Source organism: Limulus polyphemus, unplaced genomic scaffold, assembly GCF_000517525.1.
Source record: "Limulus polyphemus unplaced genomic scaffold, Limulus_polyphemus-2.1.2 Scaffold1851, whole genome shotgun sequence".
NCBI classification, from domain to species: domain Eukaryota; kingdom Metazoa; phylum Arthropoda; class Merostomata; order Xiphosura; family Limulidae; genus Limulus; species Limulus polyphemus.
This window is the reverse complement of record NW_013667461.1, coordinates 76,845-93,027: the sequence shown is the minus strand read 5'-3', so window position 1 is coordinate 93,027 and position 16,183 is coordinate 76,845. Positions and strand designations below refer to the sequence as shown.

The following is a 16,183-nucleotide window of genomic DNA, read 5'->3' as shown; positions in this document are numbered from 1 at the left end:
ATTCCTTAAAATTATAACTTAAGATCTAAATAACGTGCAAGAACTATGACTCATTCCTTAAAGCACGTTATTTAGATCAGTATATTTGGTTTCATCATTGACATTTTTAAAATAAATTTAAGAAACCAAAGGATCATAAGGATAAAGCACAATCTCGTAGTTATCATTTATATTTCCCTGAAATAATTTATTTTTATTTTGGTCACAACTTACCTTAATAATTCACTTTCACATATTATGCCCAATGTCATTGTAAAGGGTTCGTCTCTTGTTGTTGAAGCCATTCTCTTATTGAAGTAAAGTATTTATATGTTAATTCACTCGAATGTAACCTTTGTAGAATCCCTTAGTTGAATAATCAGAGCCTCTAATTTCTCTTTCAACACCAAAAAAAAAGGTCAATAAATAAAATCCATCCCAGTAGTAATCTCAACGTGACAGATATATCAGGCTGATTTGGGTGACTTTCGCCATCATGAATCTTGTTAGACTGTTGACAACTGGCAAAGCTTAAAATGACAGTCCTCGGTTAATCATAAATGAAATAAGGCCAAATAGATTTCTTCTTTATAATGGGACGAATTTATCTCTCGTACGTCAAACCACTCTGGTTCACTCAGAAACACATTTTATAACGTGATATGTTTTTATTTGTTTGTTGGATTTCGCGTAAAGTTACACGAGGGCTGTCTGTGCTAGCCGTCCCCTAATATCGAAGTCATGGGCTAATGGGAGGGTGGTTATAAAAACACCACCCACCGCTCTGGTTTTTTCAGTAAAGCGTTTCAGGTCGAAATATATTTTTCTTTGTTTTTTTATTGGATTTCACACAAAGCTACACGAGGGTTGTGTGTCCTTTCCGTTCCTAATTTCGAAGTTTGTTTGTTTGTTTTTGAATTTCGCGCAAAGCTAAACGAGGCTATCTGCGCTAGACGTCCCTAATTTAGCAGCGTAGGACTAGAGGGAAGGCAGCTAGTCATCACCACTCACCGCCAACTCTTGGGCTACTCTTATACCAAAGAATAGTGGGATTGATTGTCACATGATAACGCCCCGCGGCTGAAAGGGCGAGCATATTTGGTGGGGTGGGGATTCGAACCCGCGACCCTAAGGTTGCGAGTCGAGCGCCCTAACCACCTGGCCATGCCGGGCAAATTTCGAAGTGATATACTAAAGGGAAGACGGCTAGTCAACACCACCAAACGCCAAACCCTGTGCTACTCTTGTCAGACCGAATTGCCGGGTTTTACGGTGATTTTCGTAACGTACTCACGGCTCCAAAGTGCATAGGGTCTTTTTTTATTCATCTATTTTTGTTGTTGTTGGAGGGTAGTGGGGAGAGGGGTTAACGGTACTTGGCTCTACAGTCTGAAAGCTAACCACTAGATGATGGTCCCGTATCACAAATACAGACATCCATATTCTAGTGGTGAAAGTCGAGTTGTTTTACAGCGGCTTTTCTACGCTATTTTTTTTTTTTTTGGTATCCATCACAGAAAGTAAACATCAAAAAATAAAATAGAAATTCAATGAAAATATCTACTATATCTTCAGACTTACAAAAGTCAATGAGCACGTGCCTGTAACACTACTAGAACTTGTGAAAACACACTTCAGCGACTGAATACATGCTGGTGATATTATGCTAATAAGTTGAAATAAACTATAGTGAATGAACACATATCGACAACATTAACACAGTAAGTACAAACTATAGTGACTGAACACATATCGACAACATTAACACAGTAAGTACAAACTATAGTGACTGAACACATATCGACAATGTTAACACAGTAATGAATTCAAACTTGATGACGAGGAACCCACTTTGAGACTAATAATGGCTGGAGACGGCTTGAATGGGTAATGAAGAAAAACTTTAATATAAGTTTAACATAACAGCAAATGTACAACGTTTCGACAAGGTTCTGTCATCATGATGACTGAGTACATATCAACAACATTAACACAGTAAGTACAAACTATAGTGACTGAGTACATATCGACAACATTATCACAATAAGTACAAATAAACTATAGTGACTGAGTAAATAATGTCAACATTATTACAGTAAATAAACTATAGTGACTGAGTACATAATGACAACATTAACACAGTAAATAAACTACAGTGACTTAGTACATAATGACAACATTATCACAATAAGTACAAACTATAGTGACTGAGTACATAATGACAACATTATTACAGTAAATAAACTATAGTGACTTAGTACATAATGACAACATTATCAGAATAAGTACAAACTATAGTGACTGAGTACATACTGACAACATTATCACAATATGTACAAACTATAGTGACTGAACACATATCGACAACATAACACAGTAAGTAAAAACTATAGTTATTGAGTACATACTGACAACATTATCACAATAAGTACAAACTATAGTGACTTAGTACATAATGACAACATTATCACAATAAGTACAAACTATAGTGACTGAGTACATACTGACAACATTATCACAATAAGTACAAACTATAGTGACTGAGTACATACTGATAACATTATCACAATAAGTACAAACTATACTGACTGAGTACATAATGTCAACATTATCACAGTATATAAACTATAGTGCCTTAGTACATAATGACAACATTATCACAGTAAATAAACTATAGTGACTGAGTACATGCTGACAACATTATCACAATAAGTACAAACTATAGTGACTGAGTACATAATGTCAACATTATCACAGTAAATACAAACAAACTATAGTGACTGAGTACATAATGTCAATATTATCACAGTAAATACAAATAAACTATAGTGACTGAGTACATGCCGACAACATTAGCATAGTAAGTAAAAAACTATAGTTATTGAGTACATGCTGACAACATTATCACAATAAGTACAAATAAACTATAGTTATTGAGTACATAATGACAACATTATCACAATAAGTACAAACTATAGTGACTGAGTACATAATGTCAACATTATCACAGTAAATACAAACAAACTATAGTTATTGAGTACATAATGACAACATTATCAGAATAAGTACAAACTATAGTGACTTAGTACATAATGACAACATTATCACAATAAGTATAAATAAACTATAGTTATTGAGTACATACTGATAACATTATCACAATAAGTACAAACTATAGTGACTGAGTACATAATGACAACATTATCAGAATAAGTACAAACTATAGTGACTTAGTACATAATTACAACATTATCACAATAAGTACAAACTATAGTGACTGAGTACATACTGATAACATTATCAGAATAAGTACAAACTATAGTGACTGAGTACATAATGACAACATTATCAGAATAAGTACAAACTATAGTGACTTAGTACATAATGACAACATTATCACAATAAGTACAAACTATAGTGACTGAGTACATAATGACAACATTATCAGAATAAGTACAAACTATAGTGACTTAGTACATAATGACAACATTATCACAATAAGTACAAACTATAGTGACTTAGTACATAATGACAACATTATCACAATAAGTACAAACTATAGTGACTGAGTACATAATGACAACATTATCAGAATAAGTACAAACTATAGTGACTTAGTACATAATGACAACATTATCACAATAAGTACAAACTATAGTGACTGAGTACATGTTGTAACATTATTCCAGTATGTACAAACATACTAAGGCACTATCAAAATAAATCTAAACTTATTCTTGTCAAGGGAACGCGCTCTTAACATCCTCCGCATTAGTATCAACATCTGTAATCCGTGAGCGAGTTAGAGAGTCATATTATTACAAGATTGTCGTGCTTAAGTAAAATGGAACTGAAAAATTTTATCAGAGAACTAAGACTAGAAACTGACCATTACTACATTAGAGAAAGTCATACGATTACAAGATTATCATGCTTAAGAAAAAAGGAACTGAGCAATTTTATCAGAGAGTTAAGACTAGAAACTGACCATTACCACATTAGAGAAAGTCATACCATTACAAGATTATCATGCTTAAGAAAAAAGGAACTGAAAATTTTTATCAGAGAGTTAAGACTATAAACTGACCATTACCACAATAATTTAAACATTTAATGGCACAGTGTCATTTTGAGTAGTAGTCTAATGATTGAATGTACACTTAATTATCCTGTAGGAACTAATTAATTCTTAAGTTTGAAAATAAATAAAAGCTCATGACCTCAAAGTAAAAATATACTTCTCTTTTGGAATGTGTTATATCCCATATAAACGGTTATTTTTCGGAATATGTTATATCTCATATAAACGGTTATTTTTTTAATTAATCTTCTTTTTCCATGGTTAATGAAGTTATTTTAACACTGTTATAATGACACAATGCAATTTGCTCTGATAAGTGAATAAATATAATACAGGATACTCAACTTGAAAAGTTGATGAAAAAAGTTTCTTTTAAATGTGTCGCTAACCAGAACCTGAAAATGTGTCATGAATGCAAAAATCTGATAAATTAATGTATCATAAACCTAAAATAATTTTTAATTAGTTCCATTAATATTTAAAATATTTATAAATAATAATATTTTGCCCTGTTAGCTTTAGTATAAAGATTTAGGACTAACTTAAGCCTACTAAGCTGGTCTAAACTATCGCTAACAGCGAGGATACCTAACGGATGGTTCAATGCATTCTAGCTATTATTAGTGTTTAATTTTTTTGTGCTTATTTATTACATTATTATTAGTTCTTCTCAGTTTGTTTTATAAAACGGGCTTTATTAATTTACAAATTACTTTTCAGTTAATTTACATTTGATCAGATGTTATTAGTGAAATTTAGTTTTTATATATATTTTCTAACTGATACAAATAATGTTTTATATAGCGGGACTAGTTTTCTCGTCGCAGTCGTGTGATAAGTCATGGTAGTTTCTGGTTTATCTCGATGAGAAAATTCAGCATGTTTTCGTCTTCGTTCTTGGCTCAGTTAAACTTAATATATATATATATATGTTGATCTAACTAAAACAGCTTACGACTGTATTCTCAGCGTTTCTGTTGTAACACCTGTTTCTTGTCGTAAACAGCTTAAAAGTGTCAAAAACGCTCATTAGTTTTCAAAAAATAGGCTTTACAGACTCTTTAATATTCGATATTTAAAGAAAGATTTGGATAATATAGCCGAATATTCTTATGGTTAAGTTAATATAAATACATGCATGCATATACACATACATATATATTTGTGGGCATGTATGTGTGAGATGAATGGGAACAAAAACACCCACTTGCAGTTTGAGAACTGAATATTTCTATATTTGCACGGTGTTTGTTTTGGGGCAGAGAGAGAGAGAGAAAAAAAAACTACTTCTGTGGCAACATATCGGCCCTGAATCAGTAAAGAAAGAGAACAATGTTTGTGAAGTATTGTCCTGAAGGTTCTTTTGTACCTGACCGTCCTTACCTCGAGATTGTTCACGGAGGTACACTGTTTGAACAAGTTTGTTGGCCCCATTAGGTCACAAATTGTAAATTGTTAACGGAGGTACACTGTTTGAACAAGTTTGTTTCCCCCATTAGGTCACAAATTGTAAAGATTATAGACTATTAGCTCTATCAAAGCAGGGTTTTACATTTTTGTGATTATTATTTCATATCTATAAATAATCTGCAGATCGATATACAGACGTCATTGTCCTAACAGCATTGTCAGAAACTTCGTGTTCACTATAACGACAATAACAAGCCTTCTTAACAATGGATGCGTGTGTGTGTGCTTTGGTTATAGGGACTTGTGATTTCTGTATTTTCTCTTGTCAGAACATTTGTTTCTTGTTAAGCACAAAGATGTATAAGCTATCTGCGGTGGTCCCATCTCGAGGATCGAGCTCTGAATTTTAGTGCCATAAGCCCTCAAGCTAACCACTGAACCACCAGGGAAGGCTTGTCTAAAGAAAAACTTGTTTGACATTGTATCTAGATTCAGTTTTGTTTCCATTAAATACTTATTGTATAGTATTAAGCGTTTTCAAACGGACAGTTTTCTTAGTTTTAATCGGGTTACATGTTTAATTTAGCGTTTGTATGAAGTTAAATATATACATTATTTTCTTTTTATTCGTTCGTTGTATATTATCTTCTTTTACATATGGCTCATCCTAGGACTAAACGTGGCCCAGCGGTTGGCGTGACAGGCTATGGATCTGTGGGTTCAAAAGTTCGCATTTTATTATCGAAAACAAAAAGCGCGCTTGGGGCCCATGGGTGCATTGTAAGGGTGACTTTTCGGACAGATAAGAACAACCTAGGAGTTTTCGATGGGTGCTGTTGACTAGCTGCCTTCCTTCTAGTCTCTCAGTTCAAAATTAGATACGCCCAGCTCAGAGAGCACAAAAGTTTCATGCCCTGTTTCCATATGTATTATCTCGCATTTCTTTGATGAGCAATAGAAATTAAGCACCGCAGTTCATATTATATTTTGAAATATAATATATTATATAATATATAATAATGAAAATGTTAATAAATAGAATAAACATGCTATCTTCGTCTTTGCCATTGATTTTATTTCAAAATCGCTCTTCCAATCGTCGAGGCGTAATAATGTAACAGTCAATCACATTTTCCGTTGGTAAGGAGTAGCCCAAGAGGTGGCGGCGGATGGTGTTCACTAGTTTCCTCCTTTCTAGTCTATCACTTCTGAATTAGTGACGGCTAGCGCAGATGGCCCTCGAGTAGTTTTGTTAGAAATTCAAAAAGAACAAACAATTATATAACAAGTGCAGAACACGTCTACACAGATAAGATACATCCTTTATATATATAAAAAATGTAAAAACGTTCTTTATGCTGTGTCAGAAATTCACAGTCCATTATTAACTTTAACATCATTAATACATTCACTTGATTTACTCTATTTTTATCATTCTGCCATGGAGGTTTGCTCTTTATTACCATTCTGCCATGGAGGTTTGCTCTTTATTTACCATTCTGCCATGGAGGTTGCTTTACGTCTATTTTTACCATTCTACCATGGAGGTTTGCTCTTTATTACCATTCTGCCATGGAGGTTGCTTTACGTCTATTTTTGCTATTCTACCATGGAGGTTTGCTCTTTATTGTGAACTACAAACATTCAATTAGTCAAAAAGTTGAACACTCAGTAAAATAGAAGAAAAATAAAAACTAACTACACAATTAGCTCACAAAACATTGTTTTTTTCTTACTACTTAACCCTTTTTTTGACCTGGCATGGTCAGGTGGTTAGGGATCTCGACTCGCAATCTATGGGTCGCGGGTTCGAATCCCCGTCCCACCAAACGTGCACGCCCTTTCAGTAGCGGGGGATATTATAACATGAGGGTCAGTCCCACTATTCATTGGTAAAAGAGTAGCACAAGAGTTGGCGGTGGGTGGTGATGACTAACTGCCTTCCCTCTAGTCTTTCACTGCTGAATTAAGGACGGCTAGCACAGATAGCCCTCGTATAGCTTTGAGCGAAATTCAAAACAAACAAATAAGCAAACTTAACCCTTTCACTGCGTTGTCCATAGACATTATATCTGTTGGTGTACGTTATGCCGTAAAATGTACAGTATATACTGATTAAACTCATTTTTCTCTGTCCCCACACAAATGCATTTGCCTTGACTAAGCATGCAATGAATCCTAGAGAAATCCCCAAGTTTTCTAGTGTCTTATATATATGTTCTTTAGACTACCGCAAACTTCAAAATGATAACGTTCTATCCAACATTTGCTGTTTTACTTATGCAGTTGTATCTCGTTGTTTGTACAAGAGGATTCCATCCCTATGATTAGCTTTTTAGAAAACTCAGAGCTGTAAATGTTGGAGTAGCCCCAAGATTTGTACCAAATAGGTTTCGAATACTGGATGCCTTTAAGTTAAAGCGTGGGCTTCACGTACGTTTACCAAGATGAATAAGTTACGTGTTTATTAATAGAAACTTCTGAGTGAAAATAAAGAAAAGTGTACAATAATATGTAAGTTATACTACATCTGCTATATCCATTACCGACGAGACGTTTCGCCCAATACTAGGGCTCTTCAAGCTGGCTGAGATACGATAGATATAGAAGTGGTTGGTTAGTATTTAAACTATCAAATCGGTTGACAACAACCGTTACGGTATGAATTGGATAAAGTTGATAAAATGTAGTTTTTTATCCATTTATTTATGTCATAACTCATCACAATTAGGTTTGTTTTGTTTGTTGAATTCCGCGCAAAGCTACTCGAATGCTATCTACGTTAGCCGTCCCTAATTTTGAAGTGATAGACTAGAGGGAAGGTAGCCAGTCAACAACGCCCACCGCCAACTCTTGGGCTACTCTTTACTAACGAATAGTGTGATTGACGGAATATTATAACATCCCGACGGCTGAAAGAGCGAGTAGGTTCGGTGACGGGATTCGAACCCACACTTTATAGTCGAGTGCTCTAGTCACAATAAGGGTAATGAGTTTTAACACTATATTATTTATTTATTTTACCCGTACATTATTTTTCTTAGAGCAGTAGGCCTAAATATGTCGCACAAATCTTCTGAGTGCTAATAAAAAAAATAATGAATATGACTTCACAGAACAATGGATTCTACAGTGGAGTCATAATTAACCTGTTTTAGAGATTTTAAAGTATGTAGCAACAATTGCAACATTATAAAAAAGTTTTTCACAAGGAATGAACAGTGCTGTCGCTTTGTAGGGATTAAGTTCCGCCAAGACTTACCTAATTGTCAAAAACCGTTGAATATGTTTTGTTTTTATACACTAATCAATGTTATTTATGGATACAATCTCATTTCAGCGTTATTACAATAATAGTCATGGGCGTCCGCAGGTATGGGGGGGGGGCAAGAGAAATGAGAAACATAATTCTTTCTTTATCCACTCAACATATGTATATGAATTTTCTTTATTCACTTCACAATTTCACACTGCTTTGCCCCCCCCCCCGTACTAGTAAACATCATATTTTCATCTCTCCGATTTCTTATAACACAGTACAGATAAAGAGTGAACTTAAACAGGTTTAAGTGTTTAGAGTAAAACCCGGTTGCAGGCTGTTTTTTTCTTAACTGTTTTGTTCTACCCCTTTCCTGTTTTTAATTTTACTAAAATCTGATTAATTAATTAGCGCTGTAACATGGTATATTTAATCTTAAAGTTTAACATTTCATTGGAGATTTTGATCTCATTTTAAGAATCGATAATAAATCAATAAGATAATAATACCAAGTGATAATACCAATAAACGCATAAAGTATGCACTTGTCTAACTTCAGCCTAAAATGTGCCCAGAATGCTTACGATATTTCCGACGTTGTTTGTAAATTAGGCCTCAATTGATCGAAGTGTTTTTGTTGTGCTGCAAAAAATTGTCGTATGTAAAGTTCTGCTGCGACGTAGTGCATGCATGGCAACGGCCTTGACAACTGGGCACCATTAATGCGATTTGTTGTCTGGCTTTCAAGACAACAGTGAAAATGTTTTATACCGTGATGCGCTCTCGGCTAATCACGGCAAAGCATTCACGCTAGGAGGTAGAATAATAATTATTGGGTGTTTTGATCAGTTGATTAGAAATCAGCGTACAATTTAATTAGCTTATGTGTTATTGTCAACCAGTTAGTTAGTTCAGTGCTGTGAATATCGAATTTTCGCTTCGACAACGAAAGCCAATAAAAGTAATGTACGTGCGAGAAAAGTAGCATCATGATTGAAGAAGTACATTAGGAGTACAATAATAAAATCGAAACATTACACAGTGACATCAGCGAAGTAAAAAGGGAAGTACAAAACGACATCAAAGAAGTTCTATAATGCTTCAACATAGTACGAAAGGAATATAATAACAATGTCAACGACGTACAAATAAACATCAATGTTGAATAAAACATTTGAAAAATGAAATAGCAATGCAAGGATCAAACTAGTCACATCCCTACCTGCATCCGCTCAAAAATTCCAACGACATACACCATTAAATATTTCAAATCATATAGCAGAACCCATCTGGTCTACACCAGCTACTACTACTGTTATGCCATCTGTAACTTTAGGATCTTTCTGGACTACTCCATCTACATCACTGGAATTTTACAGCCCAGTTCACAACATCGCCCACTCTAGAATTGAAAAAAAACTACGTAGGAAATTATAGAAAGAAACATATCACGAAAAACGTTGGAAAAATTTGTAAAGTGAATGGATGGAGTAGTGAAGAGAAAGCTGTTTGTTTTATTGCACATTTAAAAGGACCAGCATTAAGCAACCTTTCAAAAATGAGCTGTAACAACTATTAGGCTTATAGACGCCGCCTTATCTAGTAGATTTGAAGTGCCACATCAAAAAAGAAATAGTGGAGATCGCTCATTGCATAGCTTTGCGCTTAAAGACAAATACATCAAAGGGAAATTTCTAAAGTTTAAAAGCAGAAGAAGGAAGAAGGTCGAAATATTAGTTGAACTTGATTAAGATGTTGGAAGACTTGCACCCTTCCTTCATTTATCTTACCCAGTTGCTTCGTATGAAATGATGAATCCTGTGGTATTCAACCATAGTGGATGAAGATACGTGAAATAGGTTAACGCAAATTAAAAAGTTGTATTAATGGTTATGGAACTTGAATCAGTTAAGCTCAGGAATTACAGGATTGCGAGGTCCAATAGTGTGGAAACGTCATCTCTCTCTGATGGAAAATAGAAGAACTCACAAGTTTAAGTAGACAACTCATTATTTAAAGTGAGGCATATAAAGTAAACCACAGAACAATATGTGTTTCAAATGCAAATTAAACTGACCCATTAGCAGGAACTGCAGACAAGAGTGTTTAATTAAACAACTGTTTAGTCAGGATGGAGGAAGTAAATCACACGAGAGAAGATGTTTCAATTGTAAGGTTTTATTTAAGTTCAAATGACATATTGCCATGAGTGCAACAAAACGTCTTTAAGAAACGGAAACTGCTTCCAAAGGATGACAGGAAGAGGAAACTGCTATAAGTATAGAAAAAATTAATACGACATCCGAGTTCGAGGTGAATCAACCATTGATAATAAACCAAGGAAATGGTATCCTGTGGATGGATTAACCATTGGTAATAAACCAAGGAAATGGTATCTTGTGGATGGATTAACCATTGGTAATAAACCAAGGAAATGGTATCCTGTGGATGGATTAACCATTGGTAATAAACCAAGGAAATGGTATCCTGTGGATGGATTAACCATTGGTAATAAACCAAGGAAATGGTATCCTGTGGATGAGAATACTCCATCTGCCTCAATTAAGATAAGGAATGCATTACTTAAAGAAACAGTCCATGGGTAAATGGGGTTCAATGATGAGAAGCCTTGCAACACGTTCATTGCTGATTGACACTGGTGCTATGACTACCATTATTTGACCTTATTCTAATGAAAGCTGGAACTACCTATAGAGTTGGAGCAGGAAGATAGATTGATGTGAACAGCAAGTGGTTATAAAGTCCTAAAAAGAGAAATGATGGGAGTCAATCTCACGGTGGGAAGCTTCTTTGCAGAACATGATGTGTGGATACTTGAAATTGATGAAAAATGCATACTGATAATTGACTTCTAGCAGATAGTCAGGTGTCAGGTTAGACTTTCTTCATATAGCTTCAAAGTCTACGACCAAGAAAACTCTGGGCAGTATACGAAAGTTATAACACCAATGGTTGAACTTCCAGTATAAACAAGGCTGGAAGCACCTGATCATGAATACAAATAATTAGAGTTATAAAAGAGCAGTATCCCAAAAAGATGGGAGTCTAAGCCAAATGTCATCCACTGTGACCATCTTTGGAAGCACGTCGATGGAATAATGGCTAACTGAATAGCTTTAGAGAAGACTTTGCTAGAAATATATCAACCTCCTGAAGAACTCATGGTTCTTGTCGAAACAACTTTAACAGCCAAGTTCAACAACATCGCCCAATCTAGAACTTAAGAAATTATAAAAGAAAGTTACAATGGGAGGCATATCCGGAAGTGAAAGAATGGAGCAATGATCAGCAAGCCAATCATCGTACTGCATAGTTAAAGCTTTAAAAAACTAACCAAACCGCCCTTCAAAGGGCTGTAAGCAGTACTAGGCTTGTTGCCACCTTATCAAACAGTTATCTTGTAAACACATTAGTCTCTTTATTCGACGATAAACGCCTGCTTTGCAAAGAACCGCCTACATCATTAACCTTTCCCAAGCACACATTTACAGATATATTCTGCTTTATGTTCACTGTCTGTATTTGTATTTATGGCAAAACTACTACTATGCCTTTCTGCTGCCGTCCTTACTTTTGAACTACTGACCAGAGGGAAGGCAACAAGTCAGCAGCCTCCTACCACACACCATTCACACTAAGCGATGGATATTCTCACTGTCACTCTTATAAGGCAGGCACAGCGGTATGTCTGCGGACTTACAACGCTAGAAACCGGGTTTCGATACCCGTGGTGGGTAAAGCACAGATAGCCCATTGTGTAGCTTTGGGTATAACTTCAAATAAACAAACAAACAAACACTCTTATAATGCATCCAAAGGTTAAAGTGGATGAAATATTCTGTGGTATCGCACGAATTAGAACACGCCACACCGAGCCCATTTTTTAAAAGCTCAACACTGAGTTATCAAATGCAACAAACATGTGAGTATAATGACATCCGATGTCAGGTTTAAATACTGATTTGGTGTAACATAGACATATCAGATCAACGCACTCAGAAATAAAATAAAAAATCAAATTAAAAAGAAAACTAGGACTCGTTCTGACTAAACTATATGAACAGGATGACCCAATACTTCTGTAAAGATACACACATAAAGAGATTAAATAGTGCCATGGAGATGTACCCTGTTGTTAGGGAGAGATTAAATAGTGCCATGGAGATGTACCCTGTTGTTAGGGAGAGATTAAATAGTGCCATGGAGATGTACCCTGTTGTTAGGGAGAGATTAAATAGTGCCATGAGTTGTTCAAGCAATAGCTGGGTATCTTATTTAAGTAAGAAGGCTTGTATGCCATCTTCACCAGGTGCTTTGTTTTATTGCTATTGAAACCTGTGTTGAGGTTATTTCACAAGTAACATGGGTGTCCTGTGTGTGTACATAAAAATAAGTATGGATATTGTTTTATTTTGTTCAGTAAAGTTGTTAACATAATTTAGGTAATAGTTGTCCATATCAGGGTCATTATGTGTTTTAAACATAACTTAGGTGATAGTTGTCCATATCAGGATCATTATGTGTTTTGAATATGTATTGTAAGTGTTCTTTAAATACTTCAGCTTTACGTATATTTGTGTAGGTGGTTTTGTTGTTGTACACTAGTGTGGGGCAGGTTTTGTGTATTATGTGACCAACTATGTACTTAATGTAGTATTTATTACTCTTTCTAGAATGGTCAGGCTGATTGGTCAGTAGCTCTGCGGTTTGTTTCCCCCTCCTTTAATAACATGAGAACATTCGCTTGTTCCCGAGGGACGGAGATGTACCCTGATGTTAGGGAGAAAATTTCAAAATTACTCGAAGTAAAGAACGGTTTCAAAAAAAGTCGGCAAACCACTAATCATATGGTTAGATTAACTGGAACCGTAATAGATAGCTTTTATAAAATAATAAAAAAGAGTGCTCGGTCATCTGCTCACTCAACCTGTAAAAACGGGAAGCTTTCGATACAATTTTGTTCCCTGGTCTGAGGTCCCGGATGTTACAGATGGAACTACCACGGCGAATTATTCACTGGTTGTCCAACTTTTTAGATAATAGAAAATATCGGGTAAATGTAGAGGGCGCCTACCCAGAGTATTTTACTCCCAAGGCGGGTGTTCCTTAGGGAGGCGGTATAAGCCCCACACTCTTTATCAGTTTGTAAGGGATATGCCACTAACTGATACAAATTTCTGTTTGTTTGTTTTGTTTTGTTTGTAATTAAGCACAAAGCTACACAATGGGCTATCTGCCCACCACGGGTATCGAAACCAGGATTCTAGCGTTGTAAGTCCACAGACATACCGCTGTGCCACTGGGGGCACACATTTTTGTTTTGGTTCGCAGTTCGCGGATGATGTAGTAGTTTGGAAGAGTTTTCCAGCTCTTTCCAGAGCAGCCACAAATTTAGAACCCATGATTAATGATGTAGCCGAATACTGCCAAAATAAATTAATAAAAATTTACGTACCAAAAACACAGGTTCTTATGTTCCCAAAATACAATAAAGCTCGTAAAAAGAAACCCGAGATTTACCTACATGTAATCCTTATCCAGACTGCTACATCAGCAAAAATTTTAAGCCTTACTTACGACTGGAAAATAATCCGGAAAACACATGTAAGCGAACTAAAACGCAAAATCTGGAAGCGGGTAAACTACATCAGTAATTTATCTGGAAATAACACAGGCATCTCACCAAGAAACATATTAAAAATCTACAAACAATGCATACGGCCGGTAATCGAACATGCCTGCCCGGCTTCGATTAACGTTACACCACACATAATTAAACAGAAATTACAAACTATACAAAACTCAGTCCTCACTACAGCATATAAAGTTCCACTCACAACAAGTTCAGTTTTCCTACACAATTATGTGGACATACAGCCGCTCTACGACAGACTCCTGAATAGATCGGTCATCTACTTCCAGTTAAACTTAAACAACAACGAACCAGTACGTTCACTAGATCGCCATATCGTACACGATTGAAATGAGCCTAAGTTCCTCTCCCCTATAAATAGGTACTATAAGTATAGCAACCAGCCACCTACTGCTAGACGTACTTAACCATATCATCTGTGTGGTGTATTCACTATGTATTACTAGGGTATTAATGTTAAGTACATATTAAATATATCACCGAATGAACAAACATTGGAATATATGTAACTATTTGGGTAATGTAAGACTGTCTACATTCTACATTGTGTGCCAGTGGACATGGCTCTGATAGGGTAATGTAATTATGATCGGAACTTTGCATAAATACAGAACTCTCACTAATTAAATGTTCAGCATTTATTTAACGATGCTACTTAAACGGATCACAACATCAGTTCCGGAGTGAAGAAGAGACCTGACCTTCCAAGATGAAGAGACATACTTCATTAGTTTACAGGTAATGTAAGTTGATATATAAATCATAACCTAGAATTTTTTAGTTTATAAAATAATTTATCTACCTAAGACTTCATATTCACTTGGAAGCATTTGACCAGAAACGATAACCCGTCTCTGTTCGTGTATTTTCTTACAATTACTCATGAAGAAAGTACGACTATTTAACTGTTCCGTGGCAAGTTATATAAAAAAAAGAGTAACTAATTTACATATGTGTTGTTAAAAGTGCATTTAGTTTTACTCAGGTTCATTCTTAGAATAAAAATACGTAGTGGATTTAAACCTGATGTTGTTAGCTGTGTATAACTCTTAATTTTATAAGCATTGATCTACACACACACACAAATATGTGTTTACTCTTACTTCTTACCAAAGTTTTTTTCTAAGTTGAAACAGTATTCAGTTTGATAGATATGCTTTTAATTACTCGAATTTTAATACAACCTCACTGATATATTTTAAGAAATTAATACATTTGTCATATAGAAAACACGTTTGATAGACTATAATGTTTTTTGTCACATTATCACAAACACGTCAGTCATCCTTACCTTTCAGAAAGATTTCCAGCAGCCCCTTGAAATAGAGAAAATAAATTGTAGTTTGTGAGACACAACTGAACTGAGAAGCTAGTTATTATAAAGGATATGAGAAGAGACAGACAGAAATTCGCGCGTCAGTCTCCTTCTGGTTATCCGGAGAAGTGGCCAAATACACTGAGTGCTTTCTGCTCATCTCAGTATGACAACTCTAATGTTTGCTCTGTGCAGTAACAACAGTGCAAAGCGCCAACTGGAAGATCAGCGTACCGCAGCCCGCCAGTGGATCCGGTGGTTCTTGTTTTAAATCATCGTTAGCATCCTAGATACGGAGCGCCACCGCGTGGGAGGTCAGCCTATCCAGCTTCGATAATGAATGAATTTTACGAGTATATTCTTTGCACGTTTACATATAAAAGTTGGCCCCTGTTAGACTAATAATTACCATCTGCTTTCGAAGGAAAATAAAACACTTTCATGGTCTAAAACATATTTACTAAA

General features: G+C 35.4%; 1 protein-coding gene across 3 annotated transcripts in view; it reads right to left on the bottom strand.

The window, feature by feature from the left end:
* Nucleotides 1-15,946, bottom strand: part of LOC111087186 — a 69,213-nt gene extending 53,267 nt beyond the window's left edge. For all 3 annotated transcript variants that reach the window (XM_022392985.1, XM_022392981.1, XM_022392987.1), the window contains exon 1: nt 15,695-15,946. The gene's annotated coding sequence lies outside the window, so the exon portion shown is untranslated. The remainder of the gene's footprint in view (nt 1-15,694) is intronic.
* Nucleotides 15,947-16,183: the final 237 nt, after the last annotated feature.